Source organism: Pinus tabuliformis, chromosome 6, assembly GCF_031772625.1.
Source record: "Pinus tabuliformis cultivar Carrire ecotype Pingquan chromosome 6, CPIR1, whole genome shotgun sequence".
In the NCBI taxonomy this organism is placed as follows: Eukaryota; Viridiplantae; Streptophyta; class Pinopsida; order Pinales; family Pinaceae; genus Pinus; species Pinus tabuliformis.
The window spans coordinates 1,281,711,158-1,281,730,051 of NC_142292.1; the positions used below are offsets into that span (position 1 = coordinate 1,281,711,158).

The 18,894-nt window shown below is 37.3% G+C and overlaps 2 pseudogenes; both read left to right on the plus strand.

Annotated features, from left to right (window-relative positions):
* Positions 1-12,994: 12,994 nt before the first annotated feature.
* LOC149263321 (5'-adenylylsulfate reductase-like 5 pseudogene) lies at positions 12,995-13,610 on the plus strand (annotated as a pseudogene).
* A 278-nt stretch (positions 13,611-13,888) lies between these two features.
* On the plus strand, positions 13,889-14,946 carry LOC149263322 (uncharacterized; annotated as a pseudogene).
* The last annotated feature ends 3,948 nt before the right edge of the window (positions 14,947-18,894 follow it).

Below are 18,894 nucleotides of genomic sequence, written 5' to 3' on the forward strand. Positions count from 1 at the left end.
CGAACAAGACTAATGTTGTAGAGAACATTCATGTCGGAAAATCTTGTTCTCCATCGGAACTCTATAGTTACTGTACTCTCTTTCATGAATTTAGAGATATATTTCCATGGTCTTACGAGGAGATGTTAGGCATTGACTCTAGTATTGTTAAACATGAAATAAAAATGTACCCTGATGTCAAGCGAGTTCAAACAGTAGCTTCGACCTATTCATCCAAAGAAAGAGTTGCAATTAAAGTAGAAGTTGAAAAACTTTTGCGTGCTGGTTTCATTTACCATGTACCTCTTACTGACTGGGTTTCTAACCTTGTTCTTGTCATTAAGAAACAACAGACAATTCGATTGTGTGTTGATTATAGGGATGTAAATCAGATATGTCCAAAGGATAATTATTCTACTCCTTTTATCGACCAGATTATTGATGAATATGTCGGATGCGAAATATTCTCATTTACGGATGGTTTTTCTAGCTATAATCAAATCAATATCTGCCAACAGGACCAATCAAAAACATCTTTTATTTGTCCTTGGGGAACATTCGCATATAGGAAATTCCCATTCGATTTGAAGAATTAGTTGCCACATTTCAGAGGGAAATGAATTATGCCTTCCATGACATCAAGAACATCATTCAACCTTAACTTGACAATTTACTTGCTCATTCATGAAAGTGGACTGATCACTGCAACATTTGACAATGATAATTTTACGGTGCCGACACTACAAGATTTGAATCAATCCACACAAATGTGTGTTTTTTGTTGGTTCTGGTCAATTTCTTGGATTTTTAGTGTCTAGAGAGGGGATTCGACTTGATCCATTAAAGGTTCAGGCAATTCTTGATTTTCCTCCACCTTCAAATCTTTTACAGTTATAGAGACCCCAAGGGAAGGCAAACTTTTTGAGGAGGTTCATTCCTAATTACACTAAGATGGCTAAAGGTTTTACACATCTTTTGAAAAAGGAGATACCCTTCCATTGGGATCAGGTTGAACAAGCTTCCTTTAATGCTCCTACAGATACCTTGATTAGAGATTCATTAATGTTTTCTCCAAATTACCAAAACGACTATTACCTGTATCTCACCGCTACAGATACAACCATTGGGATGGTTTTAGTCCACGAAGAAAATGGGATTGAACATCCAATTTATTACTTGAGCCGTAATCTCAACGATATAGAAAGTAAGTACTCTTATGTCGAAAAACTAGCTTTGGCAGCTATGCAAGCTGTTCAAAGATTTCGTCTCTACATCTTGCTCTAGAAAAAAATTGTCATTTCAGATTGCAACCCTATGAAATACATTTTTCACGTTAATTTCTGGGGGGAAAATACTTAAAATGGATAGTCATTTTGCAGGAGTTTGATTTGGAATTCATCAAGTCAAATCAAATAAATCTCTAGTTTTCGAAGAGTTACTTTGCGACCTTCCCTCGACCTCTATTGATTCAACATCCGAACCATTGATTTTGGATGAGTCTCTATTTCTAATATCGTCATCTGACACATGGTATGGAGATATACTGATCTATCTCTAGACCCAAAATTTCTGGCCTCATACCTCTCACTCACAATAGTGACATATTCAATACCAATCCAAAGATTATCTAAAAATTGGCGACACTCTTTACCATCATGGTATCGATAGGATTTTATAGAGGTGCCTCACACATGAGGAAGCCGAGAAAGAACTGAATGATTGCCATTCAGGTGCCTGTGGTGGACACTTATCTGGATATCCAACCACACAGAGCATTCTCCATGTCGGTTATTTCTGGCCAACTATATTTAAAGATTGTATTATTGTTGTCAGGAGTTGTCACGCATGCCAAATATATGACCGAAAAACCAGATTACCACCTACACGATTGCATTCAGTCATTGTTTTTGTCCCATTCGCCAAATGGGGCATTGACTTTATGACATGTAACCCCACCTCGGCCAGGCGGCATGGGTATATTATAGTCACAGTTGACTATTTTACCAAATGGGTCGAGGCGATGCCAACATTGAACAACAGTGGCAAAATGGCTACTCTTTTCTTTTTTAACCATGTGGTTGCCTGGTTTGGTGTACCACAAGCCATAATTATAGATCATGGGTCACATTTTCGCAATCACATGATGCTTGAGTTTAGTGCTAAGTTAGGATAGTCACATGATAGTTCTACCCCTTATTACCCACAAGTGAATGGACAAGTTGAGGCCATCAACAAAGTTCTGAAGCGGATGTTGCAGAGAATGATAGGGGTTCATAAGCAAAATTGGCACTCAACCCTATACTCTACCTTGTGGGCATATTGAACCTCGGTGAGAAATGCAACTAGATTCGCACCCTTTCAGTTGGTGTATGGTTTGGAAGCAATCTTACCGGTACAATGTGAAATTTCATCACTCAAACTCGCAATTGACCTGTTACCCGACACTTCTGACAAAGAAGTGCATTTCTTGGAATTAATCCATCTGGATGAAACTCATCGTGATGTCGCATTGGCTAACGAAGTGCATAAGAAACATATCAAGGCTCAATATGATAGAAATGTCAAGCCCTGTATCTTCTCAGAAGGAGACCTGGTCTTGCTTTATGATCAGGAAGCTGATAAACTTGGAGCAAGGAAATTCGAAACAATATGGATGGGTCCTTATATCGTTAAGTGTGTTCTCGAAAAAGGTGCCTATGAGTTAGTAGATTATGATGGGATTCCATTGTCATAGTCCCGAGACGGGTTGTGCCTCAAACATTACTATGCTTAATTGAGTGTAGTAAAACTCAATGTATATATGCTTTCATTGCATGTGTGTGTGTATCTTTTAGAGTTTATCTAGTCAGTAATCCACTTTGCATTTGTTACAAATGTCAAAGTCTTCAGAACCTTTTGTTCGTTACACCGATGGTGCTAGTTATATTACGTAGAACTTGTCTTCAACAACATGGGCTATTTTCCCTCCAAGCAGTGAGTTAGTGAGTTTTCAAGGGATTTTTATCGGTCGATCGACGAACAACATCACTGAGTATAGTGCGTTGATTGAACTACTCTCTGATGCCATTTCACTTGGAATTAACCGAATCATCATTAGGTTGGACTCGCAACTCATTGTACTACAATTAACAAACATTTATACTGTCCGAAATCCAACAATTTTTCGTATGTTACTTAGAGTTCGTATTTTGGAAATACATTTTGAACACATTCAATATCAACATATTTCCAGAAATCTTAACACATTAATTGATTCTCTAGTGAATTATGTGTTAAATAGAAATTTGCGACACATGTAAAAGTAATATTTTCAATTCACGTCATCAATTGAAAAAGATTGCATATAATCATAGAAAACTGTGAAAGTAAAATAGATAGGTGTTTTAAAAGTTTCTACAAAATTTGTGTCCAAGACACGTTTGGTCATCTAAACCAAAAAACTCAAAATTCATGTAAAACATCCTAAGTATATCTAGTGGTGCTCATGGTAATAGGTCACAGCCTGTGCTATCATGCACAAAAGCCTTTCCCAGTAGTTAGGAACACCAATAGTGTGGCACTGCAGCCTCATAGGTAAATCCTTGATTCAAACATCCAGAATACCAAGGGTTAATCCCTCTATGTGATCCTACAACTCTGCTAAGGTCTCGACCAAATCTAAGTCCTAGAGAACTGCTCTCCCAATGTTTCTCCATGCTAGCCCACTTGAAACCCATTGATGCCTCATAGGTCGAACAATACCCACATCTGCATGCATAAGAATTATTTTAATTTAGTCTTGGAAACATTAAAAACATAAAAAACATGTAGAAACTTGAAAAATCAAAAAACACTTTTGGTCAAACAATTTACCCATAGCACCCCATTGTGCTCCAACTAGTAGAATCAAATCTGGATCTCCATGAAAATCGATCCCTAAATGTGGATGCTCCTCAATGACAAGATGTTTTTGTTTGAGCCAACTGAAGAATGCGGTGGAAAAGATAATTGTTGACTGACCCACATGTCGAGCCATCAATTCGATCGACCTCTGCATACATCAATCTCTAGGACCAGCTACACCCAGTCATACATGTTGTGGTTGCATCAATGGGATTCTCTCTAAGGTAAAAGCAATTAAGATCGAACCATAGCATAGATTCTTCATCTTACCACTTTTTACCTTGGTCAGTTTTTCTTTTAGTGAAGAAAGCATAGCCTTGCACCAATTGAAAACTTTTGGCTCTGGACACTCAAGTGCATACTGCATATATGATATGTTCGCTAGATATAGTGTCACACTACCAGCCAATTTTGTGATTGTGAAGAGGATCGTTCTCAAAGGAAAATCACCTACATCCTTGATGTTTATTTTCCCATCCTTGCTAGGCTGTGTACCTGGTTGACAAAACTGTCTAATATAATCTCTCACTAATTCACCTCCACGGGAAAATCCAGAAAGTGAGATGGGGGCACCTCGCCTTGATAGTCTGGTAAGAAAGTAAATATCATCAATGGTAATAGGGACCATCTTGTCCCTAATGTGAAAATTTTGATCTGTCGGATCCCATGCATGAACAAGGAACTGCAGTAGTTCTATTTGTTGCCTCATTCCGGACAACTTGAAGTATTTGAGTAACCTGCAGTTTTTGAGGGCCTCAACTATACCCAGATTGTTTAGGGCAACCATGTCTTGTTCTTCATGCTCTCTTTCTCACCATGTAATCAACATTCTGATCTGATGAAAGCCTGAAACACAAATATAAGCTTAACTAGGATCCTTTCCATGTAAAAAACAGCGCAAATTTTGGAGCAAACAACTAAATCAAACTTGGGAAACTCACCCAGCGTAGCCCAGGCATAGAGATAGTGCATTACAGAGCATGCAAGCTTCTATCTGGGTGATCTTCAATGTATTTTTTCATGTGAAATCCTGCGGTGATCCCAGAGAGAAAAAATGAAACCCTAGGGGCCCCAGAAACCCTAAAACTTGCATGAAATGACAAAAGAATGACTTGAAAAGAAAGAAGAGAGGTTTAGCTCCTACCTGGTCTAGATTGCTCGAGAAATGGTCTGTAGAATCTCTCACAATCAGCTGATGAAGTTCGAGGTAAAAAACTACCTTAGAGCACAAAACTGAATGATAAGTTCCAAATGGTAAAATGTCATGGTAAAAACTTGTTTTATGTTATGTTCATTAATCGAGTAAACATTAGTATTTGCCTATTTTTGCTTATGAAATAGGTATTTTTAATCCATTTGGTGGTGTTTTGAGTAGGTTTTGCAACTAACTTACAGAATTTGATGTTCTCGATTGTGAATTGTACCTTTGACCACAGAGAACACTTTTATCTCTTTTTCGAGCTTTGTTAAAAAGGAAAAAGGAACCCCCTTAGAGTCGTCTTTAAGCTCTTTTTCAAACTCTCTAAACATGAAAATATTGTCGAGTGCTTGTCCTTTCCAACTCGTTAACGGATTGGAAATGATATCTCTCTTGTATTGTTTTACGCTTTTTTGGGCTTAAGATATTAATTTACGAAAAAAAAATTGTGGGTTTTTCTTTTAGTCCCTTTTCAAATTCTCTAAACATGAAAAGGACCGAGTTATCTTTGTCATTAAACTCGTTAAAACATCAAATAGCGACAAACTTGTCCATCTAGACAAGACCGAGATTCACCTCCACTAGACTCATTAAAACATCACATAGTGATGGATTCACCTGAAGGGTGGAATTATACAAAAATAATATGTTATCCTCCTCAAGTTTGATAAAAATAAAGAGGTACTGGTCAGAAATGACTAGGGAAAATGGGAAAAAAGGGAAAACCACTTTATGGTAGCAGGTCACTCTTGAATATGACACATTCATTCCATCACCATGACTATTTGGGTTGGCTTATTAGCTTGATGGTTATCACATCGTTGGTCTATCATACCATCCATCACTTTGTTTCGGGTCAATGGTAGCAATTCATTTTAATGTCATCGACATGTTCAAGAGAAGTCATTAAGTCAAAATTCATCCTTTGTAATACTGTAAACCTTCAATTTCATGACCGCCATTCCTGAACCTTGTGTCGTCAATCAAATTCCATCTCCAAAATCACTACACTTGTTTCGTGTCATTGATGTGGAATACATCAAGGCCCTCCTGCATTGAGTCGCTTCTTGTCGACATCAGCACATTATCCAAGAAGTTGACTTAGAAACACCCTTCTAGTACCTTGAGGCTTACATGCATCAATGGCAGGTTTCTCGCTTCTGGCAATAGGTTAACATCAATGGCCTTCGACCGAAAGACTTTGTATGGTGTTTGACATCAAATCATCCATTCACACCATGCAGAATGTCTTGCAGTACCTTAAGAATCATTATCATTATCGGTGATTTCTCTCGCATCTATTAACAACTTACATCATTGGCTGCTAATCAGATGGTGTCTTCCCATGTTCGACTTTAGATCACATATTCACATGGTTAGAATCATACTTGAGGGAACGATTGAAAGATATAGAAGACCCCGGATCTAGTTTCATCCATCTGAGCTACGATTTCAGGAGTACTAAATCATATGTATAATGGCTTTACATTGATGATCATTCTAATCATGCATCTATATCTGTAGAGGAGTATTTATGTACACGTAATGAAAGTTTATAAGCTGAGCATGGGTATGTCTTCCCTCAACAATTCATGTAAAATCAAATATCATGACATATGTATTGTAATTGATGTAGGTCACCTTCCACTTCGATACCTCCTGGTCACATCGTAAAGAATTTCATTTGACGTTGGCATTTTTCCGACTTCATGCTTTATGGGGTAGCTGTTACAGATCCATTCGGGCACATCAATCCCATCATCGAGTTAGTGTTTTAGGGCTCATCAAACCCTAATTTCAGTTGCTACATTCCCTAAAAAAGTGACTCCTTTGAATGCCTCCTTCCCAGACAGTTTCATGACTTGAAGACATCCAGAAATAGCCTCTAAAGGGACCAGTGTAGGTAGGCCCATGTAAGGGTGCGCTGCAAGTAGTTAAGTCCATGCCAGGGTGCTCTGCAGAGCACTTAGGCTTCCTTTCACCTGTGCTGGGTGAGATTGAGCGAAATTCACATAGGTTTTGGGGAATATTATTAACTTTTGGATTCATATAGAAGGTTCCCTCACTTATCAACTCGTATGAGCTCGAAAATGGATGAGGAATGACTTAAGGAGCATCCTATCCTCTCATCCATTCCTCCATGGAACTAATTCTAAGTATGCAAGGCCATTCAATGCCACCATTTATGACAAAAGATCCTTCATCTTCTTATAAATTGACCACTCATCTAAGTGATCAGGGGCTGGATTATGTTGAATTGTAAGGAGATAATGTTGCTATGAGATTTGGCTTTGAAGCAAGTATAATTTGCAATGCTACAAGTTTGTCATGATTTTGATGTGATTTGGATGGGATCCAAGCTGGAGGAATGGCTTTGAATCAGACACCAATGGTTGTATTTCCTTCTTCTATTCAATAAAGTGTTTGAACCTTTCTCCCATATGTTTGTACTATTTCATAATGCTTTTATGTGTGAATTGTATATGATTCCTTTCACTTATATTCAATAGATCTTTTTCTTTGATCGATTCTTTGTTTTCTGTTGTGTTTACAGGTATTTATCAAGCATATTAAGTACGGGAAGGAGTGATAGGATCAATACAAAGGAGAAGAGAAGAAAGAGGAACTACAAGTAGGTCTTCTCATCTTCTCATCTTATCTATTGCTTATAGGAAAAGACTAAAACACTTTAAACTATTGTTCTAAATATAGCTACTTATCTAGGGAATTAGTATTTATCCATAGATACCAAATTCTCCAAAACACATAGTCCCTAAAGATGTTTCTAATGATGAAATATGCGTTTATTTTTCATTTAGAAATCCCTGTGCTTATTCCAATTGGCCTCATAGTTGTTTGTTTTCCTTCTCAAGCTATTCTCCTTTGTTGGCCTCATCTAATCTCAATAAGGCCATGTCTTCCCACATTATTGTTATCCCACCCTTTATCTTAGCAATAGTAGGCACCCCCTTGTCTTGTGTTATTCTTCTCTATTAGTGTGTTTCTACCTTTTCCTTATACTCTTCAAGCAATAGGTTGGGCACTAGGTTTTCATGGAGTACTCTTCTTAATGTTCCTATAGCAGGGGGATCAACCTTCAGTGAACAAGAGAAAATGGAAGGGGGTTTCCTTGAGGCTAATTAATTTGATTCATTTTCAATATTTTGTAGCTCTACAAACTACCCCTATAGTAGGACATCTTGCTCCTATAGATGGAATGTCTACCCCTGTATATGTATTGGTTGTTCTATAACCTTATGGAGTACTAGTATTTTGCCTTATTGTGCTTATGAATCTGGCAATCCTTGCACCTCTTCTTCTTGTAGACTCTCCCCTTTTTGACATGGTGCTGCTTTAATGGTAGTAGGGGTAGTAGAAAGAGGTTTTGGTTTACCAGCAAACCTTATCCTAGTACTTTTACTTCTTGTATGCACAATTTGTTGGACATGCCTACTTTCTCTTGGCTTGGTTGGGCTATTAAAGCCTTCCAATGTGGATACAATCTCATTTTACCTTATTTTAGGGTTTCTTCCTTATTCTTCTTTATAGGGATAGCTATTGTCTTCACTTTCCTTTTCTTGGTTGAGCCCTTCTATGGTTTATTAATTTTTTCCTGGGCTTATAGGAACACTTGTATGTCCATGCCCACAAAATCAATCCAATGTATTAATGAATATTAACTTAATTAGGTCATGATGGGCTAGGTATTTATGTTTTTCTTCTTTGATTTGGTGCTCATTTCCATGAGGGATTGAATAAGGAAGAATGAAATAATCAATAGCTCATGGATTGGAAGGTGAGACTAAATTCTTAGTTGATATAGTAGTCTGAAAAGATAGGCATATACTATTCACATCCTACCTTCACACGAAATATATTTGAGAACGTGATAATCTACCTCATCCCAATGGCTAGGTAGTCTCTCCCTCCTAATTCCATGTTTATCTTCATCGGGCTACTAATTGGGTAAGAAGTATCCTCTCTTAGCATTAATGGATTATTCTCTCTATTCATTATTCCAATGCAACCCCATAAAGGGAGTGGTGACTTCACTAATGGAATATTCATTGACATGGATCATGAATCCCTTGGCTACAGTGGTCAATTATTGACCCTTAGAATTTCTAAAATTCCATAGTAATCTCATCATCAAACCCTGAGAGGTATTTAAAGAATCCCAACGATTGAAAATTTTCTAAGATAGAAAAAACCTCAGGATTCTGGTGGATTCTATTTGTATCAGTAGGTTATAGATTCCTTCAAAATCTTGGGGTTTTATTTTAGACATTCCTTCACAAATACAAGAAAGCTTTAACAAGTTCTCTTTGCAAGGAAAAACATTGTCTTTGTGCTGCTACAAGATACAAAGTTTCTTGTGGTAGGAGGGTACTCTATTTTTTTCTGAAACTTCAAAAGAAACACATCCTTAAATATTTTTTCACTATCAAACCAAGAAAAAATGCACAAAGGAAAAAATTTGATAGACTCTCTTCTTTCCCTTATTTCACAGTTCCGACACATGGATTCTAAAAAAATCGCTGATAATTCTTAACAAGCATGCAATAGGCCTATTCTAAATTCAAGATAAGGTGTTGGAATGAATTCAAATTTTGTTATTTGAGAGTAAAATCCCTTACAACATGCTCAAGGGTATCTGGGAGTGCTTTCATTATCAAACTACATTCCTATAGAAAACCTTGTGTTTCCTATAGTGTTTTGTGACATGTTTTCTGTATATTTACAACCTGAGTCCTATAGTGTTTCAAGTTGTAACTTTTCTTCCTATAGTGATGGGAACTTTATTGTGGGCTTTTTAAATCATATTTTGCATGACCAATATCAATGGGAGGACGGATGTCAATCTCAGGTTAAATCTCAACTTAAATGGAGATGTGTTCAGGTGGTGGAGAAAGAGGGTTTAATGCACAACACTGAGTTGACCCACCTACCCCTATTAATCCTCATGATGTTTTCCTATATCTTTTTTTTATTATTTAATAGGGATTGAATGGATTTGGATATTTGATGCTCTCAATTAGATTCAGTTCCTCATTGAATTTGTAAACTTAGCCCTGAAAAGGGGCTTCTTGTAAATATCCAATTGACATCCACTCAATAGAAGTGGAATTTGTTCCTCGTCTATAGCCTTGATTTTGACTAAGCCATGATCATAGCACTTCTCAACTAGATAAGTCCCTAACCATTTGGCCATAATTTTTCCTTTGAAATCCTTGAGCTTGGAGTCATATGGGAGGGCCCAATCACCCTCTTGGAAGGCTACCATTTCAATGTGTTTGGCATGCCATACTTTTCTTCTGTAGTTGAACTAATTTAGAGCATAAGAAGGCCTTCATTCTATACTCATCTAGTGCATTCAATATTTGTAACATATTAGAATGTTCTTTGGTTAAATCAATGGCAAGCAGGGTTGTCATACTTGGTGTGTTGTACTAAAATTTAATCTATAATAAATCCTTCTTCCAGTGGATTAACTGAGAGGTGGTGAAACCAATGGTGGTTTTCCAAGTAGTATTGTAAGCCCAAGTGGCCTCAACAATCCTTTATGGCCGATCCTTTTTTTTGTCATTGATCACTTTAGTAAGAGTTCTCTTTAAGTTATTTTTAGTGACGTTTTATTACCCATTTTCTTGGGACATGAATTCTGATGGAAAATGTGGTGTTTCTCCATTATCTCTTCAATTAGATTATAGGTGAACTAGAAGCCTTATTCTGTCACTAATTCTCTTGGAAAACCAAACTTTTAGAATATGTTTTATTTTAAGAATTAAACCACATTTTGTTTTTTTGTTTCATCTGAATATGTAAACTTGAATATTTTTAACAATTTGCAAGTGAAATTTAGATGTGTTTTGGGTAGATGATCAATTTACTAAATTCATAAAATAAGTGCATTTAACCATAACTTATAGCCAAACAAAGACAAAATAAGCATATCTTAAACACATAACACAAAACATGATAAAGGAGTTCACCCTTATCCTGGGCTACATCTCCTAGTCCAACTACCAATGCAGGGCCTCTTTCATTAAGTTCTCAAAAGTGCGTTTACATGATTTTACATAGCTCAAATAGAAAAAAATGATTTCTCCAATGGATCCGACACTGTCAAAAACTCCCATTTTGGTTTTTTATGCACCTCATTTGGCCAGAATTGAGTAAGATATGCCCTTTACAAGTTTTTGTTCAATTATCCAACTAATCTTCGTCCAATTCGGACTACACCTAGATTGTGCGCCCAATCCCAGAATTGGCATGCAAATCTGGCCTATAATCCCACTTGATGGGTAAAATTTTAGGACGGTTAGTCTACCCACTCAACACCCATTTTAAAAAATATTGGTCACATGGCACCCATATGATTAGGTTTGGGGCTGAGATTCTAGGACCTATGTACCAATAGTGTTAGCCCTCTTCTTGGCACATGCTCTCGATCATATGCATCCTGGTAACCTAGAGCTGACCCCCTTTACTTATGTGATCCTTGTTCTATGGCCACCATATGGCCCCTTGGGTTGTCTGCCATCCAACAAACTCTGGTCTTCACTTGGATCTTCAATAGTGTGTTGGATTTAGGGTTGTGGGTATGGGGTGGGCTAAGGCCTAGCCTCTTGCCCATCCCCCCTCACTTATAGTCCTGTGGGCATAGGGGTGGCCAAGATCTAGGGCTTAGCCTAACCCCCTCCCCTAGTTATACACTAATGAAACTTTATAACGAACCTTTTTCCCATATTTGTTAAGTTGTATGTGTTATCACTTAAGAATTCTAATTTCAAAATCGCTCACATTAGTTTGATGCGCCTAAATCCTTTTAGCAGTTTCGCAGCGCAACATGTTTTAGGTGATTTCGTAGCGGAAAACACCAATTTTGCACTAACTGCGCTACGAAATGGGGAATTCATGCTGATCCATAGCACATCTCACCCCAGCTGTCATATTTTCTGCAAGAATTTTACGGGGATAACATGTGCAAAGTTTTACATGTCGGTCTTGACACGTGTTCTGTAGCCTTCAAATTTGATTCTTGCCTGTACTATTCAAATCGAGATTTCCATCCAAAACCAAATTTGAAAATTCTCTACTAAGACCGAAACTTCTGATTCTGGTTTCGATTTGTGATCAATCTGGCAGTATGACTTCTGGGAAGAATGGACTCTTGTCACTTTCCTTTGTTTCTAATTTGCAAAATGTCTTGAAGAACAGAAAGATCGGAAAGGCACAATGCTTGGAGCAGATACAGAGGCCGTACCACCTCCACATTACAGAGATTGCAGTAGCTCGAAAATTGAGGGGTTGCTTTCAGAAATCTTTGTTCTAAATTGGAACGTGAAAATGAATCACCGAAAGGTGATATAGATCATAAGAAAAGGCCAGCCTCGCCACCAGAAGGGAATTCAGAACCCAAGGTAATTGATCGAGAATATGCTGAGGTAGTTTTTTCACAAAGACCTCACGGTGGTGACTTTGAAAAGCTTGGGAATAGTTTCAGGCAACTGGGATTTTGCATGGTAGAGGTTGGACTTTTATTGGCTCGACTATGTGATCGGGCTATTGGTGGTATAGATCTGGAGAACACAATATTGGAATCTTCCACAGCAAAGGGTCGTCTCATCCACTATCATTCACTCAGTGAAAGAATTCCGTTGATGAACTCTGTAAATACAAAGAGAACTAAAAAAAAAAGGGCTTTCTGCTAAGGATGTTGGATTTCAATTGGGATGTGCACATTCAAGAAACTGTTTGCCAGTGAGTTCAGACCAAAATATCGAAGGGAAAGGTCACCACGCTGTGCTTGAAAAGAATGCTTCATTTCATAGCAGACTGACATATTGCCCGTGCCCTTCTTTGCCTGAAGTGGCCTTTGTATGGCCGGAAAAATGCATGGCTGCTGACTTTAAGTCATCTGAAACTCCCGTCTTTCACCCTTCCAGAGTTAGTGAGCTTGATGATGTATCATTTGAAAGAGCCTTGGATATGCTACGTTATCATGATGCCCACATGGCGGTGCTGTTTCATGCTTCATGGTGTCCATTTTCAAAGTTATGTCGATCTTTATATGATGACTTATCTTCAATGTTTCCAAAGATTTACCATGTAGCTGTAGAGGAGTCTGTTCTAATGCCCAGTGTTCTTTCGAGGAATGGAGTTCATAGTTTTCCATCTCTCTTTCTACAGAACCAGACATTAAGGGTGCGCTATCATGGATTAAAAGACCTTGATTCACTTGTACATTTCTATAAGGAGATTACAGGTCTTATTACAGGTCAAACGGTGTCGGTTAAGGCGTATTTGGCATGTAAATTTGGCACTCCTGAGTGACAATACACCACTTATTTTGAAGCATGCACTGCACATGCTCAACTTGAATAGAATTTGGTGTCGTTTAAAGTTTTCAAAGACAAGAAACTTTCAAGAAGGTGCTAAGAATGCAAGAGTATGGGCATCTCTGGCCTCTGTTTCTCTTGGTTAAGGCCCAGTACATAGACCAGAGTCCAGCTGTTCTGAAAATAGGGAAATGTGGTCTAGGACATGATGAGACAGGGATTCTTTCATTTGTAGATTCTCACAGTGGCAAAGAACTTGAATCTTATAGGCTTTCCTATCCCATATCTCAAGTGAATCCTCTGCCAATGACAGATTCAACTGAGCAACGGCTACATCTTTTTGTTGATAACAATGCAAGGGCACACTTGTTTCCTAGAACCAATGAAGCACTGACTATGTTTCTTAAACAGATGTCAAATATTCACTTATATTTTGTTGATATAAAAAAAAAGATCAATCCAAGGTTATGGTATCAACAATCAGGACATGTCAGATATGGTGTTTAAGGATTATTGCTTCAAAACTAGAGAACTGTGGTCTGTATTGTTTCCTTCTGAATTGGAGAAAATTGTTGCCACTGTCACAAAAATCTGAATGAGGTGTGGAATGTCTATAGTGTGCTCAACTATTTACAGGCTCTTGTTGAGAAGTCTGAGATCATCCAGATCCTAGAGGAAGAGAAAGAAGGTAATTTAACATTTACTGCAACTGATGGATATGACTACAAAGGAGGAAGCAATGTTCTGAAGGTTCTGGGATACTTTAGTATTATTGGTCTACTTCGTGTACATTGCCTTCTTGGGGATTATTACAGTGGACTCAAGTGCTTGGCAGCTATAGATGTTAACCAGACAGGTGTCTACAATTCAGTGATTGGAAGCCATATCACAACTATTTATTATTATAGATTCGCCAACCTTATGTTGAGAAGGTATGTTGAGGCAATACGGGCCTTCAATCAAGTTCTGTTGTATATAATAAAGACCAAACAGTTCCATCAAAAGTCTCCACAGTTTGACCAAATTCTGAAGAAAAATGAACAGATGTATGCTCTATTGGCTATATGCCTCTCTATCTGTCCACAAATGAAGCTTGTTGAGGAAAATGTGAACAATCAGCTGAAAGGGAAGTATGGGGAGAAGATGGCAAGAATGCAGAGAAGTGATGAGGCTGTGTATGACGAATTTTTTTCATATGCCTGTCCTAAATTTATTACTCCTTCAGTACCAAACTATGATGAAGCTCTTGTAAAAAATAACCAGGATGCATATAGGCATCAGTTGAAGCTGTTCTTATCAGAAGTTATGACATACAAGCATAAGACTCATGCAATTGATCATGAGGGAGGAATTATATCAAATGCAGATGTTGACTTTTATATTGATGAGGATATCGTTCATATTGTTGAATCAAAGTCTTCAAAGCTATACGCTGATAACTTTATGCATCACATTATCAAGTGTGAAGAGATTATTAGTGATTTGGACAGAGTAAGCTTGAATAAGATGGTTGCTATTTTTGCATTATGGAAATGCCAGCTGTAATGAGGTCAAACATCCAAATTTTGTAATTAGAGAAGAGCAGTCTTAAGCCATGAACAGTGGCGATCATTTAGCTATGAAAGGAAGACTGTGCTTTTGAAATTACACAGCAGTTTCGTAGCGCGCTACGAAACTGCTGTAGCTGCATGTTACAATTCAGTTGATCAATTATAGTCGACAAAGCGGCAAATCTTTTGAAAGGTTTTTGTCATCACACAGGTACATGAAGCGGTGGACAGCACATCAAGGACGTGGCAGTCTGATCTATTTTGGGTAATTAAAGGATAAAGGCATGCTTCTTTGGATTCGAATATTTTGAGGCAAACCAAGGACCGACAAACAGAGGCAGTTTCCTATATTTCAGGGTATTGGAAAGGATGTGTCATTAAAGATCAAACATGGAGCGTTGAACATCCATTACAGCCAAACTAAAGAGGAGCAAAGTGTCAAAGAACGAGGATCATTGTAATTAAAGTCATTATGCATGGAAAATGGAGTTAGAGTCATAGTTAATTTAGAACTCTTAAAAAACTCCAGTCAGCACTTTATTGTATTTATTAGTTAGTTAAATAGCTGATAGGTGTCATTAGAGGTAGTTATCGAATTCCCCTCATGCTGGAGGAGGAAGCTCGAATTAGTTAGAATAAGGACTCTATATATAGCTGAAACAACAATGTAATGGGGGTTGGAAATTTGATGAACAAAGCTTGTATTTGGCTTGTGTAGAAACTCACTTTCAGTAATATAATTTGGTTTTACTTCTCAGGATTCATGAAGGATTTCTATGTTCAGAATGTATGATCTTGTCCTTTCCTTAATTTTTACAGTTGTATAGATGTACAATCACTCAGAATTCACTGATTGTGCTCTGATTTCCTGTGTGCATTTATAAACTGTGGTTCCATATGAGTTGTGTTCTGAATATTCAAATGCTAAGTGCCCTGACTTCTATGTAAAGTCAAGATCATTGTTTATTAAGGTGTTGTTGACTCCATAGGCCCAATGGATGCTTGTTTAATGTATTTCCAGCAGTCATATTTGTCATAGTTATTCTACAAGAGTTAGCCATCTTACTTTAAATCAAAATCATTAACCCATCTAGAGAGAGCCCTCTCAGGTTGAGGAGGCTAAGCCTCAGCCTAAAGTAGGTTTTAAAGAGTTACACAAGGTCTACCTGATCAGTAGCCTTTCAGGGCTTGATTTTGTGATAACAATATGTGTGGTGCATTAGTGAGGTTGTAGGTTTGAACCCGTTGCTTCTCTTCAACCCTTAAAATTTTTTTAAGCCATCCTCTGGAGGCCACATGGCAATCATTGGTTGGCCCAAGTGGCTCTCCACAATTGGCTCTCAAATACCAAATCATCAACAAAATTAATTAAAAATTCGAACCTTAGGAGACATTAGGAAATTTCAAAACCTCAATTTTTTTATATTTTTTGACCAATCTGGTGACGCCATATGGGAGCTTGCCATTGGCCCAAAATGTTCAGTCATCTGTCCTTTTTTCAAAATTTCCCTGTCTGAGAATTCAATCAGAACTCTATATCGGGAGCATACGATATTGGTTTTGAACGATTGAAGTTGCGTTGGATTCAAATCGTTGAGATATATATGTTCATTCAGGTTTCAATCTCTGTCACAAAATTTCAATTTTGAGCACGAATTTTATCCCTTGCATCATTTTTTCCTTCACTTCAACCCAATTGGTTAGGTAGTTAGTACATACAATGATGTACCTTTTCTACCTCGATCGGGGATCAATATGATTAATGAATTTCAGGCCTCGCTTCTCAAATGGCTCAAAATACACTTGATGTTGAAGGGGAATTTCATCCTTTCAAGTATATTTTCCCATCCTTTAGCATTCATCACACTTTTCAATATATGTTTTGGCGTCCTTGTAAAGGGTTGGCCAAAAGTATCCTACTTGCAAGATTTTGTAAGTTTTCCTCTTTGCAACAAAATGGCCCCCACAAGGCTCATCATGGAAATTAGAGAGTATATCATAAACTTCATCCTTCCTCACACATATTCTCATAATATGATCAAGGCCCCCACTTAAAGAGGTTCCCCCAACCTGAGTATAGTAAGAAATTTTTCTAGCAATCTTACTTTTCACCTCTGAAGATAGGAGAAGACGGAATTAGTTAATAGATAGGTAATGGGAAATGTTTGAAAACCATGGAGATATAAGCATCATGAAAAAATATGTTCATATGGGAGCTAGTCATTTATCACCTCTTCATCTATAGAAAAATATAGTCTTGATAGAAAATATGCAACAACAATCTCTTTTCTAGGTTTTTCAACAATATTCAAGTCAACTTGTTACAACAATAATAACCACCTAATGATGTGAGAATTCACATTTGGTTTATTCATTAAGTACTTGATTACTAAATGGTTAGTATGCATGAGGAAATATTTTTCAGTTACTGTTATCCATGAAAATGTGTCCTCATCCACTAAGAGGAGAATATTATATTTTTGGGTGAAATACACCCCTTTTTCTAGCCTATATAAGACAATAACATGATTTATTTTCCAATGAGGACAACATTATCCTTTTTTGTCTATAACACTTTGTCCCCTTCATCTAAATTTTGTTAGCAAAATTCTCACTCATTCATGAGGAAAAACCTCAAGTTAACTAAGCTTTGACTATCTTCTTCACTTTCAGAAACTCATATGGTTGAATGTGATATTTTTATCCCCATATTTAGATTTTCCCCAAATAAGAAAAGTACACAAAAGTTGGAAAGAGCCATAAGGCATGGGGAAGTTTTTTTCTAAGCATAAAAGCATCTAAAAGGAGGATAAAATCATTTTTAACAAGGAAACATTATTCACGCAAAAGCTTTTGCCCAAATTGAACTAAGGAGGAATATTGGAAATCTTCATATCCTCCACTTCCTATATATTGGAGGTTTGGCCATTGAGAAAGGGATGAGAACTCTTGTATTTTTACATTGTTGAGATCTAACTTGAGAGGGAGAGCTTTGGAGCTAGGACCTGGAGGAGGTGTTGCTAGAACTACATTTGATGGTTGTAACATTCCTTTCACTGCTTAATTAATATAGAAAGATTTTTCTTACTTACAGATACTAAAGTTCAGTGTTCATTTCTTATGTATAAATAATGAATAATTGGAAGTTTGGTAGTTTGTAATGCAATCAATCACATTTAGTTGTTTCTTATGGTTTTTATTGATTAAATATTATGTTGTGTAGGTTGCTTTGTTATCTTTCTTATGTGTAGGACCAATATTTTGAACTATCTAAGAGTGCTTCCCAACTACATTAAAAACTCCAATAGACCTGCATGTGAGGAGTCACGTGCTTATCCTTCACTTCTCTTCTCGATCACTCCTTTACTTCTTGCATCACTAAAAGAATCCTAAGCCTTAGAACCATTTTTCCCTTATTCGGCCTGCCCTAGGTTTCTGGGAGAACCTGTGAGGGTTTTTTGTTTGTCCAACCAAGCATAAAATACTATTGCAGTTACTGTATAGTTAAATTCAACCTCGGAAATAATTTTTGCAATTTGTCCTAGAGTTGCCCCAATTTGCTTCTCTGATGCATCTATATGAATATGAAAGTGAAAGGTCCAATTTGGGCCTCTGAGGTGTTGAAATTCGATAGCTTAGGAATAAATTCCCTCCTTTGGGAAGCCTTCCTCTTCCCTTGGAGACCCTTATATCCCTTGGAATAATTTAATTTGCGTGAGGAAAAACTATTATTTTTAATTTGAAACCCACATCTACACAAAAGTACAAGTCAACCCAGGAAAGGAAATTCGCCCTACTTGGAACATGTAAATACACCAAATGTCACATAACTTGGAGGCATGATTCACACATCACATATTTTCTTGTCTGGTTCATACAACTCTAAAATTGCAAGTTTGAGTTCACATGCGCAAAGGGAAGGAATGCATTTATGTTTTCTTGA